This window comes from Pinus tabuliformis, chromosome 8, assembly GCF_031772625.1.
Source record: "Pinus tabuliformis cultivar Carrire ecotype Pingquan chromosome 8, CPIR1, whole genome shotgun sequence".
Classification (NCBI taxonomy): domain Eukaryota; kingdom Viridiplantae; phylum Streptophyta; class Pinopsida; order Pinales; family Pinaceae; genus Pinus; species Pinus tabuliformis.
The window spans coordinates 640,900,896-640,918,476 of record NC_142294.1 but is presented as its reverse complement, the minus strand read 5'-3'; positions in this window follow the sequence as shown (position 1 = coordinate 640,918,476).

The following is a 17,581-nucleotide window of genomic DNA, read 5'->3' as shown; positions in this document are numbered from 1 at the left end:
TAGGGGCATTGGAACCAAATCTATTTAATGGATTCCTTGCTACATATCTCTTCTAGAGAATTGTTCTCCCATCTAATGAGAACCTATTGGAAGTCATGACCACTTAGGGTCGTGATCAAGTAATATGAGGATAGTTCATGGTCTTGTGTCAACCTCGTTAAAAAATGAAACAAGCGGTATGAGCATAGTTCCTTGTCTTGTGTCAAGCTCGTTAAAAAATGAAACAAGGAATATGAGGATAGTTCCTAGTCTTGTGTCAACCTCATTAAAAAATTAAACAAAGGGTATGAACATCGTTCCTTGTCTTGTGTCAAGCTCGTTAAAAAATGAAACAAGGAATATGAGCGTAGTTCCTTGTCTTGTGTCAATCTCGTTAAAAAATGAAACAAGCAATATGAGCATAGTTCCTTGCCTTATGTCAAGCTCATTAAAAAATGAAACAAGGAATATGAGGATAGTTATTTTACTGTGGAAAACTCATTAAAACATTAAATAGGTCCCATAGCATAGCTCCTTGTCTTGTGTCAAGCTTGTTAAAAATGGAATAGGGAATCTGAGTAGAGTTCCTTGTCTTGTGTCAAGCTCATTAAAAAATGAAACAAGGTGCCCTCGAGCAAAGTTCCAATTTGAGTCTTTGATTAGATTTCATAAAATCTCAGTCGACTCTTTCACTTGATCTCATAGATGAACCTTCATTCCATCCACCTGATAGCCACAAGTAGTCTACTTAGGTAAATGTAATGAAGCTTGGGGGGCATGCACCTAGAATCGAGTCATCATGCTAGGGGCATGTTAACCAATCTCAAGCATAGTCTTTTCTTGTTTCAAGCTTGTGTAAAAATGAAACTGAATCCAAGCATAGTTTTTCATTTCAAGCTTTTCTAAACATGAAACTGAATCCAAACATAGTTTTTCATTCCAAGCTTTTGTAAACATGAAACTGAATCTAGGCATAGTTCACTATGGTTCAAGCTTGTGTAAAAATTAACCCATCTCCAATTTAACCCTCGTGATTGCCATTCTATCAGTCTCTTCCATGAGATGAGCCTTGGTTTTTCTCCTTCCATCGTCACTATCTACTTGGCCAATCATACACTTTCACTTGGTTGTTTTAACCTTTTTTAGGAACATGCAATGACTAGTCTTATTAGCCAGCCTCTTGACCATTACATGTTTTGAGAAGTTCCAACATCGCTGGAACTAGTTGCTATCCTAGACACCACTCGTTCCTCTAAGTGGAGTCCTCTTTAAGCTATTTTCAGACTCTTGAAACATGAAAATATTTCTGAGCACTTGTCCTTTTCAACTCGTTAATGGATTAGAAATGACATCTACTCAGTATAAGTTTAACCCTTTTCCGAACTGAGATAGATTATTTACGAAAAAGGAATACAATGATCGAACATGGTCAATAGGTTATCTCTTGTATTATTTTACACTTTTTCGGACTTGAGAGACAAACTTACAAAAAGAACTTGTGGAGTTTTTTTTTGTCCCTTTTCAAACTCTCTAAACATGAAAAGGATTGAGTTCTCATTATCGTTAAACTCGTTAAAACATCAAATAGCTCATGACAAGATCAAGTTTTGCCTTTGCTAGGCTCGATAAAACATCACGTAGCGATGGATTCACCCGAAGGGTGGAATTATACTACAAGCATATGTTATCCTCCTAAAACTTGTTAAAAAATAAAGAGGTACTGGTTAGCAATGACTAGGGAAAATGGGAAAAGGGATAAATCACTTTATGGTAGCAAGTCGCTCTTGAACATGAAACTTTCACTTCATCTCTATGACTATTTGGGTTAGGTTATCTACTTGATGGTTATCATACCTATGGTCTATCACACCATCCATAACTTTGGTTTTGGGTCGATGCTGCCAATTCATTCAGTGTCACCGACATGTTCAAAAGAAGTCATTCAGTAAAACTCATCCTTTGCAATACTCATAAATCTTCATTTTCATGACCAACATTCCTAAACCTTGTGTCGTCAATCACATTTTGTCTCCAAAAATCATTGCACTCATTTCATGTTGTTGATGTGGGATACATCAAGGCCCTCCTGCTAAAAGTCACTTCTTGTCAATATCAACACATTATCAAAGAAGTTGACTTAGAAACACCCTTCCAGTACCTTGAGGCTTGCATACATCAATGGCAAGTTTCTCACTTTCGGCGACAGGTTGACATCACTGGCCTTCGATTGAAAGACTTTGTATGGTGTTTGGCATCAAAACATTTATTCACACCATGTAGAATGTACTGAAGTACCTTCAGAATCGTTATCATTATCAGATAGTTTCTTCCCATGTTCAACTTCAAATCACATATTTACATGGTTAGACTCGTACTTGAATGAATGATTGGATGAGATAGAATGCCCCGGATCTAGTTTCATCCATCCGGGTTGCAATTTCAGGAGAGTACTAAATCATATATATGATGGCTTTACACAGATGGTCATCCTATCATGGGTCTATATCTGTAGACGACTATCTATGTACATGTAATGAAAAGCTTATATGCTGAGTATGGGTATGCCTTCCCTTAGGAAATCATGAAAATTCCAAAATATCATGATGTTATGTATTGTAATCGATGTAGGTCACCATCTGCTTCAGTTCCTCTTCGTCACATCGTAAAGCATATCACTCGACATTATCATTTTCGACTTCATGATTTAGGGGGAAACTGTTATAGGTCTATTTGGGCACATCACTCCCAACATTCAAATCAGTACTGTTAGGTCTCATCAAACCCTAATTCAGTTGTTCCATGCCCTAGACAAGTCAACTAATTGAATGTCTCCTTCTCTGAAATTTTCATGTCTTGAAGCCTTCCTGAAATGACTTCTTGGGACATCAGTGCAGCCTGAGCCTTGAGACACTGCATTGCAGAATAGGGAGGCCCACTGTGACCTGCACTACAGTGTACTTAGGCCCTCTTTGACTTGTGTTGGGCGAGATTGAGTGAAATTTGCATAGGGTTCTGGGAATATTCCTTCATTCTAGATGATTCTAGAAGGATCCAATCTATTATCTCCTACTATGAGCTCGAAATTGAATAGGATAAGGATCCATTAACGTCCTATCCTCTCATCCCTTGCTCCATGGAAACTAACTCCATGTTTGGAAGGTCATTCAATACCCTCATTTATGACAAAACCACCTCCATTTCCTATAAATTGAGCACTCAGCATAGTGATCAGGGGGCTAGAATCTGAAGTTTGTAAGGAAATTATGTTGGTTTGAGGATTTAGTTTATGTTAAGGAATGTTATGCTGCCAGAGTGTTGAGATTTTGATGTGGTGAGGGTTGAAATGCCGCTGGAGGAGTGGCACAAGATCGAACTATATTAGGTGATACTCTTCCTTCTACATTAATAAAGAGCGTATTTTTTTTCTCATATGATTGTTCATATCTGTGATCATTATGTGTTTCAATGTATTCGATTCCATTTTTTTATAGTTTATAGTTCATGTATGCTTTGATCATTTCTTATTTCTATTTCTCTTGATGCAGATACTTTTTGAGCGGGTTTAGTTCAAGTGGGAGTGATGGGAGCGATTCAAAAGAGATTTAGGAAGGGAAAGACAACAAGTAAGTTCCTCCATATCATCTATCTTCTATAAGAAAAGGTTAAACTACTTCCATTCTATTGTTCTAGGTGTAGCCACCCACCTAGGGAACATGTGTTTATCCGTAGATGCAAATTCCATGTAACAATGTTGGCCATTGAGGCAGGAGATCAATTACTTGGGATTTGCACAAGGGAATAGTGAATTACCCTATTATTTAGGAGCTAATTTCCTCGTGAATCATGCAAGGAAATAAGAGAAAGATGGGGCCTTGAATTGACTAAGGGTTGGCCAGAGCAGGACAATCAATAGGAGAAGATGTTTATAGTGTAGGGTGTGCTTCAGGATTGAAGCAAGACATTGTAATAGTTTCTCATTCTCATATGATTAATGAAAAGTAGTGGAAGGGTTTTTCCCTATTGGGTTTCCCTATAAATAATTGTGTTCTTGTGTTTTTTTATGGTTGCATGTCATTGCATGTGTTTCTAAATTGTGATTTCCATTTCGCAAAATAATAGAGGAAATTTGTAATCTCTTGTTTTTAGTTCAAATACATTAGTAGTAGAAAATTATATTAATTTTTACACTCTTACGGTGTTGTAGGATACAAATATCTTAGCTATGGGCAGCTAAAAATGTTCCCAACACTCCCAGTTATACATGGATGACACTCATGGCCTTTCAGATCCCCACCTAAAATAAAACAACATTTGGCCAAGTGTATAGGCCCTACCCTTACCTCAGATTTGATCATTGGGGTCAATGGATTATGGTTGGTGTCTATACACACAACATGGTTCCACTAGGGTGTGGTTTCACCAGTGCCCACTAGGTGTTGGACCTGCTAACATGTCAACAAATTCATGTTCTCCCGCTTCCTCTCAACCTTGAAAACATAGGTTATATGGACTAAAAATAAACCTAGGCTAGGTTCATATAGTAGAACTACAATTGCTTTACACCCACCCTCCTGTAGTTTCAAGGAGACTCATGGCCCAATTCCTGATACCTAAATTCTTAGTTTTGACAGAATAACTAGCATACGGATTGGTTAAACTAAGTATACCCATAAACTTAAGTCAACATAGTAAATCTAGAATGCCTAGGTCAACCTAGTAAACCTAGTGAACCTAGGCCAACCTAGTCAATATAGTAAGCCTAGTAAAATTAGGTCAACCTAGTAAACCTAAAGATGGTTGAAAAATTTAATGATGGTTGATAAGGATGACCATGATTGATCGAGGTAAACCTTGGTTGATGTTGCCCTAGGTTGAGCATGGTTGGTTATGGTTGACCATAATGGACCATGGTCAACCATGGTTGATCATAATTTCCATGGTTCATCGGGGATGTAAATGATATATTATGGTGCACTAAGCATGACCATTGATGACCATGTTAACTATATTTAACTTGGTGACCATGTTTGGGCATGGTGACCATGGGTGACCATGGTTGAGCTTGCTTGAAAAAGGTTTACTATGGTTGATATGGTTGACCATGAGGGATTTGGATCACCAAGTAGACCACCCCATCATGTTTGACTATGGTAAATTATGTTAGCCATGTTGACCATGCTCAAACATAATTTAACTAAGTTCATCATGGTTTACCATGTTTTTTATTGTTTTCTATGGTTGATAACAAATGAACATGTTGAACATGTTTAACCACGGTGACCATTGTTGAGTATAGTTGAGACGGTTTGAGCATGGTTGATTATCACTTAATCGATTAAATTATGTAATTCAAGTAAACTTAGGCATACCTAGTAAACCTATTAAACCTAGAAAGATTACGTAAACCTACTAAACCTAAGCCTAAGTCAACTTGGGTAATCCTAGTAAACTAAAGTCAACTTGGTAAACCTAGTTGATAGTGGTTGACTATGGTTGACTCGGTAAACCTAGTAAACATATATAAACCTAGTACACTCAACATAACCTTAAACCTATGTTAACCTAGTAAACCTAGTGAACCCAGGCCAACCTAGTCAATATAGTAAACCTAGTAAACTTATGTCAACCTAGTAAAGATAGGTCAACCTAATAAACCTAGTAAACCTAATAAGCCAAGTAAACCTAGGTATACCTAGTAATGGTTACATTAATGGTTAAGGAGGCTTGACAAAGTTAATGATGGTTGATAAGGATGACCATGGTTGATCGAGGTAAACCTTGGTCGATGTCGCCCTTGGTAGAGCATGGTTGTTTATGGTTGACCATAATTGACCATGGTCAACCATGGTTGATCATAATTGACATGGTTGATCAATGATGTAGATGATAGATTACGGTGGAGTAAGCATGGCCATTGATGACCATGTTGACTATATTTAACTTGGTGACCATGTTTAGGCATGGTGACCATGGGTGACCATGTTTGAGCTTGTTTGACAAAGGTTTACTATGGTTATTATGGATGACCGTAGCAGAACATGGTTGACCATGTTTGGCAACATTTAACTATAAATGGATATGGTTGACCATGTGGACCACCCCACCATGTGCTAACCATGGTTAATTATGTTAGCCATGTTGACCATGCCCAAGCATCGTCTAACCAAGTTCATCATGGTTGACCATGTTGTCTATTGTTGTTCATGGTTGATAATGAATGAGCATGTTAACCATGTTTAACCACATTAGTAAATGTGGTTGACCATGGTTGACCAACTAAAGTAGATATAGCCATGGTGACCATGGTTGATTATAATTGAGTTGGTTTTAGCATGGTTGATTATGATTGAACTTGTTGACTTATGTAATCCAAGTAAACTTAGGTATAACTAGTAAACCTATTAAACCTAGAAAGCTTACGTGAACCTAGTAAATCTATGTTCACCTAGTAAACCTAAGTCAACTTGTTAAACCTAGTAAACTAAAGTCAACCTAGTAAACCTAGGTTATAGTGGTTGACTGTGGTTGACCCAGTAAACCTACTACACATAGGTCAATCTAGTACACCAGGGATAACCTTAAACCTTTGTCAACCTAGTAAACTTATGTAAACGTAGTAAACTTATGTCAACCTAGTAAACTTATGTAAACATAGTAAGCTTATGCTAACCTAGTAAATGTAGGTCAACATAATAAACCCTAGTAAACCTATAAACCAAGTAAACCTAGGTCTACCTAATAATGGCGAAATTAATGGTTGAAGATGGTTGGCAAAGTTGATGATGGTTGATAAGGCTAACCATGGTTAGTTGAGGTAAACCTTGGTTAACTAAGGTTGATCTTGGTTGAGTATGGTTGGTTATGGTTAACCATAATTGACCATGGTCAACCATGGTTGATCAAGGATGTAGATGATAGATTATGGTGGATTAAGCATGAACATTAATGACCATGTTGACTATGTTTAACTTGGCAACCATGTTTGGGCATGGGGACCATGGGTGACACTGGTTGAGCTTGTTTGAGAAATATTTACTATGGTTTATTATGGATGACCATGGGGAAACATGGTTGACCTTGGTTGTCAACATTTAACTATAAATGACTATGGTTGACCATGTGAAGAACCCTGCCATGTTTAACCATGATTAATTATGTTAGCTAAGTTGAACATTCCCAAGCATCATTTAACCAAGTTCATCATGGTTGACCATATTGTGTATGGTTGTTTATGGTTGATAATGGATGAACATGTTGACCATGTTTAAACACATTAGTAAATTTGGTTAACCATGGTTTACCAAATAAAATAGGTATGACCATGGTGACCATGGTTGAGAATAGTTGATTTGGTTTGACCATGGTTGAATATGATTGAAAATGTTGGTTTATGTAAGCCTAATAAACCTATATATACCTAGTAAACCTATTAACCTATAAAGCTTATGTAAACCTAATAAACCTATGTTAACCTAGATCAGGCTAGTAAACCTAATATACCTAGGTCAACCTAGTGATCCTAATAGATATTAGAAACCATGAAAATACTAAGAGGGGGATTAATCAATATTGTAGGAATTTTAATAATTTTATTCACTTTCAGTGATACTAGGACACCAAAAAAAATTCTAGCAATTAATTCATATAAGTGATAAAAACTTGACTAAAGTGAGAGGGGGGAGGGTGAATCAGTTTATCATACTCGTGGACATTAATATTCTTTTCATTTAAAACTCATTAATCGAAACATTACATGAGCAGCTTAACAAATAATGACCAACATATTCAACATGCGAGCAACAAGTAATAAGAAAACCAAACCATCACATGAACACATAATAACAAGACAGATTGACACCAGATATATGTGGAAACCCATAAAGGGAGAAAACCACAATTCTATTATTGTTGTGATGCAAAGGCAAGCTCCTACTCCTTATTACATCTGATTTTCTGTAGGCCCCAACCTACAAGAGGATGCTACCTAAATTTTCTGCAAGCTGCAACATGCAAGGAAGCCCCAACTCCCATATGATTTATGTAGGCTACAACCCACCGGAGGCTCCTACCTCAACCAACTCCAACTGGATACTTATCAAGCTTCAACTTGAAAGGAGACTACCATCCCCTTATACAAACATGAAATAATAATGTGTTGGTTTACCTGGTCATAAATTTTTCATATCTCCATCTTCATTTCTGCATCTTCTTGACTTCAAATATGCTTCACATCAGCTTCATAAGTGCGAGGTAACTAACGCATAATAGTTCAATCAGCTCTCTCACATTCATCCATTCTCTAACTTCTTTTTTCTTCCAAAATCACATATTTTATAAAAATTGTTTGTTGGCTATTTGTATCCCACATAGGAATATGAAGTGAATAGGCTTGAATCTTTTCCTTCCACTCATTCATTTCCAATCTCTTCAGATCTTGAATATTAGAACACAAAAATAAATAATCCACCCAATATTAATTTCAGCCACATGTAATGATTAAATGCATCAAAATAATGCCAACATCAAATAACAATATTTATCATTAATGCATCACAACAATCTTTCCAACATTTTTTCCTTTGCCTTGGAGTCTTGCCTTTGCATCACAACAATTAAGCTTAATTAACAATTTCACATCACAAATTCTTCATTAAACAATCCCTGCAACCTTATCCAAGCATCAACCCATCAACATGCCATCAAGGTATTTTTTGCTCCTTTGTCCCTTGCTATTCCTATGCTTCTCCTTTTCCTACTGCTCCTTTGCCATCAATGAAAATATTGCCAACAATCTCGCCCTTTGGCATTGATGGAAACTCATTCTTCCTCCTCCTTTTGTCCTGAAAGATATTTCTCCTTACTGGCCATAACCTTTGCTTGTTTCTCATTGCTTCCCATAACCTATGCTTGTTTCTCATTTCTTCCCATAACCTCCCCCTTGGAAATCAATGGGAAGGGGTTATAGATGTCTTGTAGCTTGTAAAATCATCCTTAGTGTAGCTTTCATCATTTCATTAATGATTTATAACGTGCAATGTCTTGTTCTTCATAAACAATGTTGACACTATCATTTAATGAATGGCACTCTAGAATGAACGCTGCTCTATATGACATATAAAAATTATAAGAGTGATGCATCATATTGTTGAGAGAACACTCTTTAAGATATTGTAAAATACTATTCAAAGAACACTTTGTGTAACCATCCTAAATTATATATTCTACAAGCATAGAAAGAGCACAATGTAGATTCCAATATTATATTCATGAAAGCGACCCAAAGCATTGTATTGAAACAGTTGTGACATTTTCACCCGATGGTGTGGTTTTCTAGGATAATTGGAAAATTTTCAAGTAAGGTGGTTGTTACTATAGCATTTGCTTCAGCTAAAAGCACTTTTCCTTATCAAAATCCACCTCCAACAGCTCCCCAGCCTAGTCCTATACCAGGAGGAGGACCTCCTCTATCGTTCACTTCAATAGGTTGCACATAATGCCACTTTGAAGACACAAGCTCCATAAACATGCTCAATGCACATTCGAGCTCATTTGAGATGATACTACTAATCCACGTTTAAGTATTTTCTCTGAGTCAGAAATGTTCTCATTGGTGAAAGAAGCATCATGAAGCTTACTTTATCCAAAACTCATAATATTTTCAATCGAAGTAATGAGTCAAATTATGCCATGAAAGAAACTTAAAGCTGATAAAGATGTTTCATTGTCAGTTTCCTTTCTTAGAAAGCATAAATATTCAAGAAAAGAAGAATTCTCCATATTGAGTGATATTATTTGCTCTAATTTTATTTCTGAAATGTGTAGCCATCTGCTTTTAATAATCTCCAGGCCCACCTGTGGAACAAATTCAGGTAGCCATTTTCCATAATATTGTTCTTTATCGCTTGAACAAAAGCTTGTGACTTCAAGTGGTAGAATCTTTTCTAATATACTTGAAAGGGCATTTAGAACAGCTGATATCACACCCAATGAGATTTTCTTGTAACAATCCTTCTTAGGAGTAATTTTTTTCATGTTTGTCTGTCATCCATAATGTTTTAAAAAAGGAATAGACTCTCTCTAAAGTGCAACGACTCAAGAGAAACTTTAACCATTGGAACCACCCGATTCCATGACCAATTTTCAAATCCCTCACCATTAAGAGAAAATTCTTCATCTTGCCCATTCTCTACTGAATGGAGATTTGGAAGAGTCCTAGCATGAGCCTCTAACACAATAAATGATTCCCTTGCAACATCTAGGACTTCATTGACTATGTCTCTATCAATAATTTTCTCAAAAGATGGGGGGGCTTAGCCAAAAGCAAAGAGCTGGATAGAAATCTAGAAAACAAGATACACATAGCCCATACTCTATGCAGACCTTCCAAAGACGAAGTTCCTCTATAAGTACAATAGAGGTAGACTTGAAAGCTTCTTGATCCATATTTAACCAGTCATTGAGAGCATAATGGAAAAACAAGTACCTTTCAGTAGATTGAAAAACTCCAGATTCTATAAAATATACACAATTTGACCTATTTTCTTAAGACAATACCTTAAGAAGACATACAAATTTTACTTGAATGAGCCCAACCTTCAAGTCAGCTTGCTCTATTATGTAGCACTGAAATATTGTATCTGGTAGATGGGGACATTTCACAATAGCATCAGCAGAGGTGGGGGAATGCCTTTCCAGAGAAATAATAACAGATAGACAAGGCTCTTCTACTGGATCTAGTTGGTCGAACTCCAAAATGTAACATATTCTAGGTAGTATTCCCATCCTTATCAAGCCTGCTACAACATCTTGGCCAGCACCAGTAGTATCATCTGCAACTGTAGCTTCTTCCTTGTTATCCTCAATATTTTTAGTCAAGAAGGGAAACATATTTGAAGGTTTTTCATTGTATTTCCAAAAGACACCTCCAAGGAAACATTAATATAGAGTCAAGGGTAGACACAAGATATATCAAAGTTGAAAAAATCTCAACGATAGTATAAATTCAAGCATTAAAGGCTCCCATTAAATGTATTAACAAAAAGTTGGAGTTGAACTGACGGCACATATATTATGAGGCTCAACTTCTGAAATACGAGAACTGCTCCTACGGGTTTGATTTTAGACACTGGCCTTTACAAATTATTGTTACCACTATTGGCATAAGAGGTTTGATGTGTTTCTCGACGTTGCTTTATACCAGAGGTGAAACACCCCACAGGCCCTCCATGGCGACAAAATCTCCATCCCATCAAAATACATAACCATCGCCATACACTCTTTATCTCGACATAAAAAGCTATATTTTAATAGAAATTTGTTGTAATCATGCCTCATCTTATCGTTACCTCTCTGAAATACGTGGCATAAATCGAGTATTTGAACAACAAAGGGCAATAATCACTATGGAAACATTTTTCATAGTGATTATACTAAATTGATTGTTGCTACAAATCTCTTGAGGCTTGAGTGTTGGGGGTGACCGAAGCTGTGTGCTACAACGTCGTCATGCATGTGAAGGAACCCACTATCCGTCGTTGGCCTCGTTGGTCATCCACACTGGAATTCAGGACACCCCAACATTTAATGTTGTAGTGGCCAGTATATAGGCTGTCAGACAATTCAAATCCAACAGTGAATGGTTTTGCCAAAAATACAACAAGGTTTCATATGTAGACTCATGAACCTTTAGCACAAATTATTTTGCACAAACAGAGCGTTGCCTCCAATGCCACAATGCCTTGTATGACTAGGCAATTATTTACAACTACCTCAATAAGGAGATCATCTACCTCTACTCAGATTGCAACAAAGGATTGCTAACACATTCAAGCATCATGCATGAGTGAATATTATTCACCATATCGACATTACCCTTAATTTTTTTCAAAGCCACATCATCTTTTGAGCCAATCAACATCCCCATCATTGTAATACCCTACCCCGTGAAAAAGTAAAGCTCTCCAAATTTTTCCCTACGATAAAAAAACATTGTGTGTGTTAAAATTTGGTTCACCTGACACTGTATTGGCCTATCAACCTGCCAATATATAATAATATATGCCAACTCTTCTACAACATAACGCTTTCCACTACCACATAATATATAATGTTGCCAAACATTTATGAATGATTCCATAATTATTTAATCACCGTATTGAATTGAACCAATCACTGCAACAATCTGGCCATGATATAATATAACGCTACCCCGTAATTCAAGGTGTCTCGATCATTTTGGCACTAAATTTATCATTCTGGTGCGACTATTTTGTGGACTGGCTTGATGTTTGTGACACACACCTGGTATAAAAATTAAATATTTTTTCCTTTTCATCTTGTAACATCCATCACATCCTTGTGTTCTTGCGTCTTATTAACATCCTTTCTATGTGCAGCTATGTAACACATGTCATCATGCCTCCTCTTCTTCAACTTGCATCAGTTTCTCACTCAGGTTGCATAGGTCTTCTAAGATAGCATATAATACCCATTCTGGCACACTCATTGAAAAAAAATTCAACAGAGTAACTCTCCAACCAACTTGCTACATGTGATTCGGGTTGTACAAATTCACAAAAATGTAAATGCAACATGAATTCACGTTCATTTACTAGCACCTCTATTTGAATTACCACATTCTGAAAGATTTGATCAAGTATTTGTTTTTCGTTTACAGCATCTGGCTTGACTCCTGGTTTTCCCACCTAAATTATTTAGAGGAATTACTCCTTCTGCAGAGATAGTTTATGTGTTTGGAACATAAGAATTTTCTCTGTCTTCCAAAAATTCTTCAGAATCTTTCATAATATTACAGGCAGCTTTTCTACCCTGGGAATTTTGATATTCTATTGTGCTCATTCAGATCATTTCTTGTAGCAACGCCTTCTAGAATGTTCAGATGTAGAATTTCTTGTTGAGCTACTGCAGTGCCATCTGCAGCTTTCCTCGCTCTTATCTGTTTCCTTGAGAACCTAGATTTTTTTCATAGCTATTGTCTTTTTTAGTAGCCTCTTTCTCTGGTTGTCTTTCAGTATTTTCAATACGTACAATTCCTCTATATTCCAACATGTCATTTTGCGCTGCCACCAACTCATCAGTAGCATGTGTTGCTTTTAATCTTTTCCTCCAATTTCTGTGTGGATGATTTTTTTTTCATATTGACAACTCATTGGAGCTATCGCTTCCTCCAGTAGGATTTTTGTGTATGAAACAAACAGATTTTCACTATTCTCCACAATATCCTATTGCAATATTGTATAGTCATTAACAGGTTCTCTCACAGAAATGTTTTATGTACTGCATATGGATTGATTATTTACTAGTGTAAGAATATTTTGAAACTATTTTTGTTGTTCTACACATTTGCATTTTGTCAACAAATTTGTCCAAGGCCAAGTCTTGGGAGGCTTGTTTCTCACCCTAAGCCATTCCATTGACAAGCATCTTCTCTATGCTCAATCTACCATCTCTGGTATTGTAATCCAATCAGATTTTGTTTAATGGAAACTTGTTAAAGTGTATCATGAAACAAAGTACATCTTCTGCTACTCAGTACAATGTGGGTTAGCATGGAATGCTTCACAACATAGTGGTTCCAATGTATTTTAAAAGTGAATAATTTTGCAACCGTGATGTCCACTTAAAACCTTGAGTCAAATATGCAAAGAAAATATTGGAGGTTTAGTAGCTCCTTCCACTTTTATACCCTCAAAATAACTGATGTTTATATGATTTTCCTTCCTTTTGTATTTTCCTACTTCTTTGCATAACAATCTCATGACATCCTACACACAACCCATAGAGCCTGTGAATCGCATTTATTGGCCAATCATGTCTTTAAGGAACATTGTCTTCCCATGAGGTACCACTACTCTAACATGGATGTTGACAAGACTATTCATTGCTTCATGAGAAACTCCCCCTGAGATCATGATAGATTCATTATGTTATTGAAATCATAGGATGTTCATTTTTCTTCCTCTTCCATAATTTTGTAGGTTTCTTTCTACTATCTACATTTATTTTTGATTCAGAGTTTGGTCTGGTTTGATTTGCCTCCATCATCTGTTTAGGATTCTTTAGGGTATATGGCAGCCTGCAGTCATTGGCTTTGTATCCAAGGTTGTGACACAAATAACACCTTATTTTACCAAGGTATGGTTGAGCTGGTGTGTGGCTTTTTTGCCCCTTTTTGCATATAGTTTACATTCAACAATTTTATGTCCAAATTCATTGCACAAATAACAGTAACCATGGAAATGTTTTGTGTACATGATGAATGATTGTCTTCTCTACTTTCTTTCTTGAGAGAGTCGTCTCATTTTCTGCATTGTTTCCTAATTAAAATTGATTTTCTTTGTCTTACATTCTGCTACAATGTGTCCAGGTTCATGGCAAGAAAAACACTTCATATCTTTAAAAGGAGCAAAGAATCTCCTTTGATATCTTCCAAATTTTCTCAACTTATCTTCAGGGGAAATGACTATTTCTTCATCTTATTCTTTGGCTCTTGATGTTGTTGCTTGTTTTTGTTTTCTTCTTTATAAATCATGTTGTTGGCCTTTTCTTTTGTAGGTATTTTTAACACTGCTTCATTATTATTCACGGTTACCTTTGCTGAGTTCTTCATGGAGGCAAAGTCCTCTTCTAAATTCTTACAAAACCTATTCTTTTCATGTAACTTAATTCTAGTTGAATCAACCTCAACTTCTAATCTTTTACATTGTAGGTCTCTCTCCTTGAATTTACTGCTCATCACCTCTTCTAGTTTCCTTGCTTCTTCAAGTTGTGCCACTAGGATGACAATTTCCTCCTTGTACTCATGCTCTCTCTCATCACATATCTTCATGAGTTTCTTCAGATCTTTGTTTTCATTTTTCAATCTTTCTATACTAGCTAATGATAAGTCAAGCCTAGCTTGATTTTCATTTTCCTTTTCTTCAAGAGAGTTAGGTACATTCACATAGGTAGAGGTTTCATTTACCTAAACACTTTCCCTTTGATAGGTTTTTTTCTCCTTCCTCTTTCTCTTTCCTTTCTCTATATTGTTGTTGCTAGCCTCTTCATACATGAGCTGAAATCTATTCCAGATTTATTTTGTAGAAGTTATATCTATTATTGTATCAAGATCCTTATTATGAAGATTTTTATATATGACACATTTTTCCTTAGCATTCCACTATTGTTCTTGCAAAGAGGGAGAGTCTTTATAGTAGCCATCATATACTAGTTTCCACACACCTAGTCTAAAAGCTATCAATTCAATTTTAACCTTATCTCTCCATTCATGAAAGTTTGTTGCACTCAACATAGGTACACTTTGATAGTCCATGACTCAACCAAATCGACCTTCAAGTTGTTAGGCTTATACAGAAGGAACTGGCTCTAATACCAAATGATGAAAACTTGACTAAACTAAGACGGGGCGAGGGAGGGTGAATTAGTTTAGCATACTCATGGACATTAATATTATTTTAATATAAAACTCATTAATCGAAACATTACATTAGAAACTTAACAAATAATGACCAACATATTGAATATGTGAGCAGAAAATAATAAGAAAACCAAACCATCACATGAACACATAATAACAGCACACATTGACACCATATATATGTGGAAACCCATAAAGGGAGAAAACCATGATTTTATTATTATTGTGATGCAAAGGCAAGCTCCTACTCCTTATTACATCTAATTTTCTGTAGGCCCCAACTTACAGGAGCCTGCTACCTCAATTTTTTGGAAGCTGCAGCATGCAAGGAAGGTCCAACTCCCATAGATTTCTATACGCTACAATCAACAAGAGGCTCATACCTCAACCAACTCCAACTGGATATTTATCAAGATTCAACATGAAAGGAGACTACCATCCCCTTATACAAACATGAAATAACAATGTGTTGGTTTACCTGGTCATAAATTTTTCATATCTCCATCTTCATTTCTGCATCTTCTTCACTTCAAATTTGCTTCACATAAGCTTCATAACTTCCAGGTAACTAATGCATAATAGTTCAATCAGCTCTCTCACATTCATCCATTCTCTAACTTCTTTTTTCTTCCAAAATCACATATTTTATGGAAATTGTTTGTTGGTTGTTTGTATCCCACATAGGAATATGAAGTGAATAGGCTTGACTCTTTGCCTTCCACTCATTCGTTTCCAAACTCTTCAGATCTTGAATATTAGAACACAAAAATAAATAATCCACCCAATATTAATTTCAACCACATGTAATGATTAAATGCATCAAACTAATGCCAACATCAAATAACAATATTTATAATTAATGCATCACAACAATATTTGCAACATTTTTTCCTTTTCCTCAGAGTCTTGCCTTTGCATCACAACAATTAAGCTTAATCAACAATTTAACATCACAAATTCTTCATTAAACATTCTCTGCAACCTTATCCAAGCATCAAGCCATCAACATGCCATCAAGGTATTTGTTTCTCCTTTGTCCCTTGTTGTTCTTGTGCTACTCCTTTGCCATCAATGACAATATTTCCAACAATAAGCATGGAAATAAATAACATAAGTATCACAATGAGAACGTATAATTTCTTTAAAAAAATCTTTCAATTTCTTCACAAGACAAGTTAGAACTTATTGTTACAAAATTCTCTAGCTACAACAAGCACAAAGAAACTACTCCCTGATTTATCAGCTACAATTGAAAGAAGCTACAACCCCTGATTTTATCAGCTACAACTTAAAGGAGCTTCAAACCATGAGTATTTACCAACAACTATTGGAAGGAGCTACAACCCCTGATCTGCAAGCTACAACTTGCATGACCTCTATGATTCATCTTTCATACACTTTCATACTCAAATCATGAAGGCCACTTCCATACATAAATAAATTTATATGTAACTTCAATCACTCACCAAAACCACCATCACCAACACCTTCAACAATATTTTACTATTGAACAAACCAACAACATCATCAACAAACTTTCTCAATTTGCAAACCCATACACCTAATCAAAATTATCTTTTTCTTGATTAATCGATTCTTCTTATAAATATTTTAGAATTGATATTTGGAATTGAGATTTAGTCATCCTCAACTTTAATGCTTGCATGAAAATTTTATTTCTACCTTTGTGTTGTTCAAAATATGTCTTCTTAACTTTCTCTTAAAGTCAACAAACTCTGCTCTATTGTTTCCTTGAGAAGAAATGAGCTATTGTTTTCCTCAATTCTGGTGAGTTACATAATTTAACAGAGGTTCTTCTATTTTTAGCGAGTTCCAACTTTGGTTGAACTACCAAATATGCCTATAAACTCATTTGTGTTGCTATTGGAGCTACCAACTTCTTCATGCTTGCATTTGAAACTTTTAGTGTTGCGTTGTTTATATTTGGCATAAGTGACAAATTTCATAAGCTTCCAACTCACTCATCTATGTTCCCAAAGCACGAAGGCTTTATATATAGCATGCTTCCTAAATATGTTCCCTTTCAGTAAAAGAAAAAGTTGACGACTCATTCCTTGTTTTAGGCTCTAATACATAGACCAAAGCACTTTAAGATATATATATATATACATAACATTATGAGACCATGTCCTGGAGTGCTCTCCA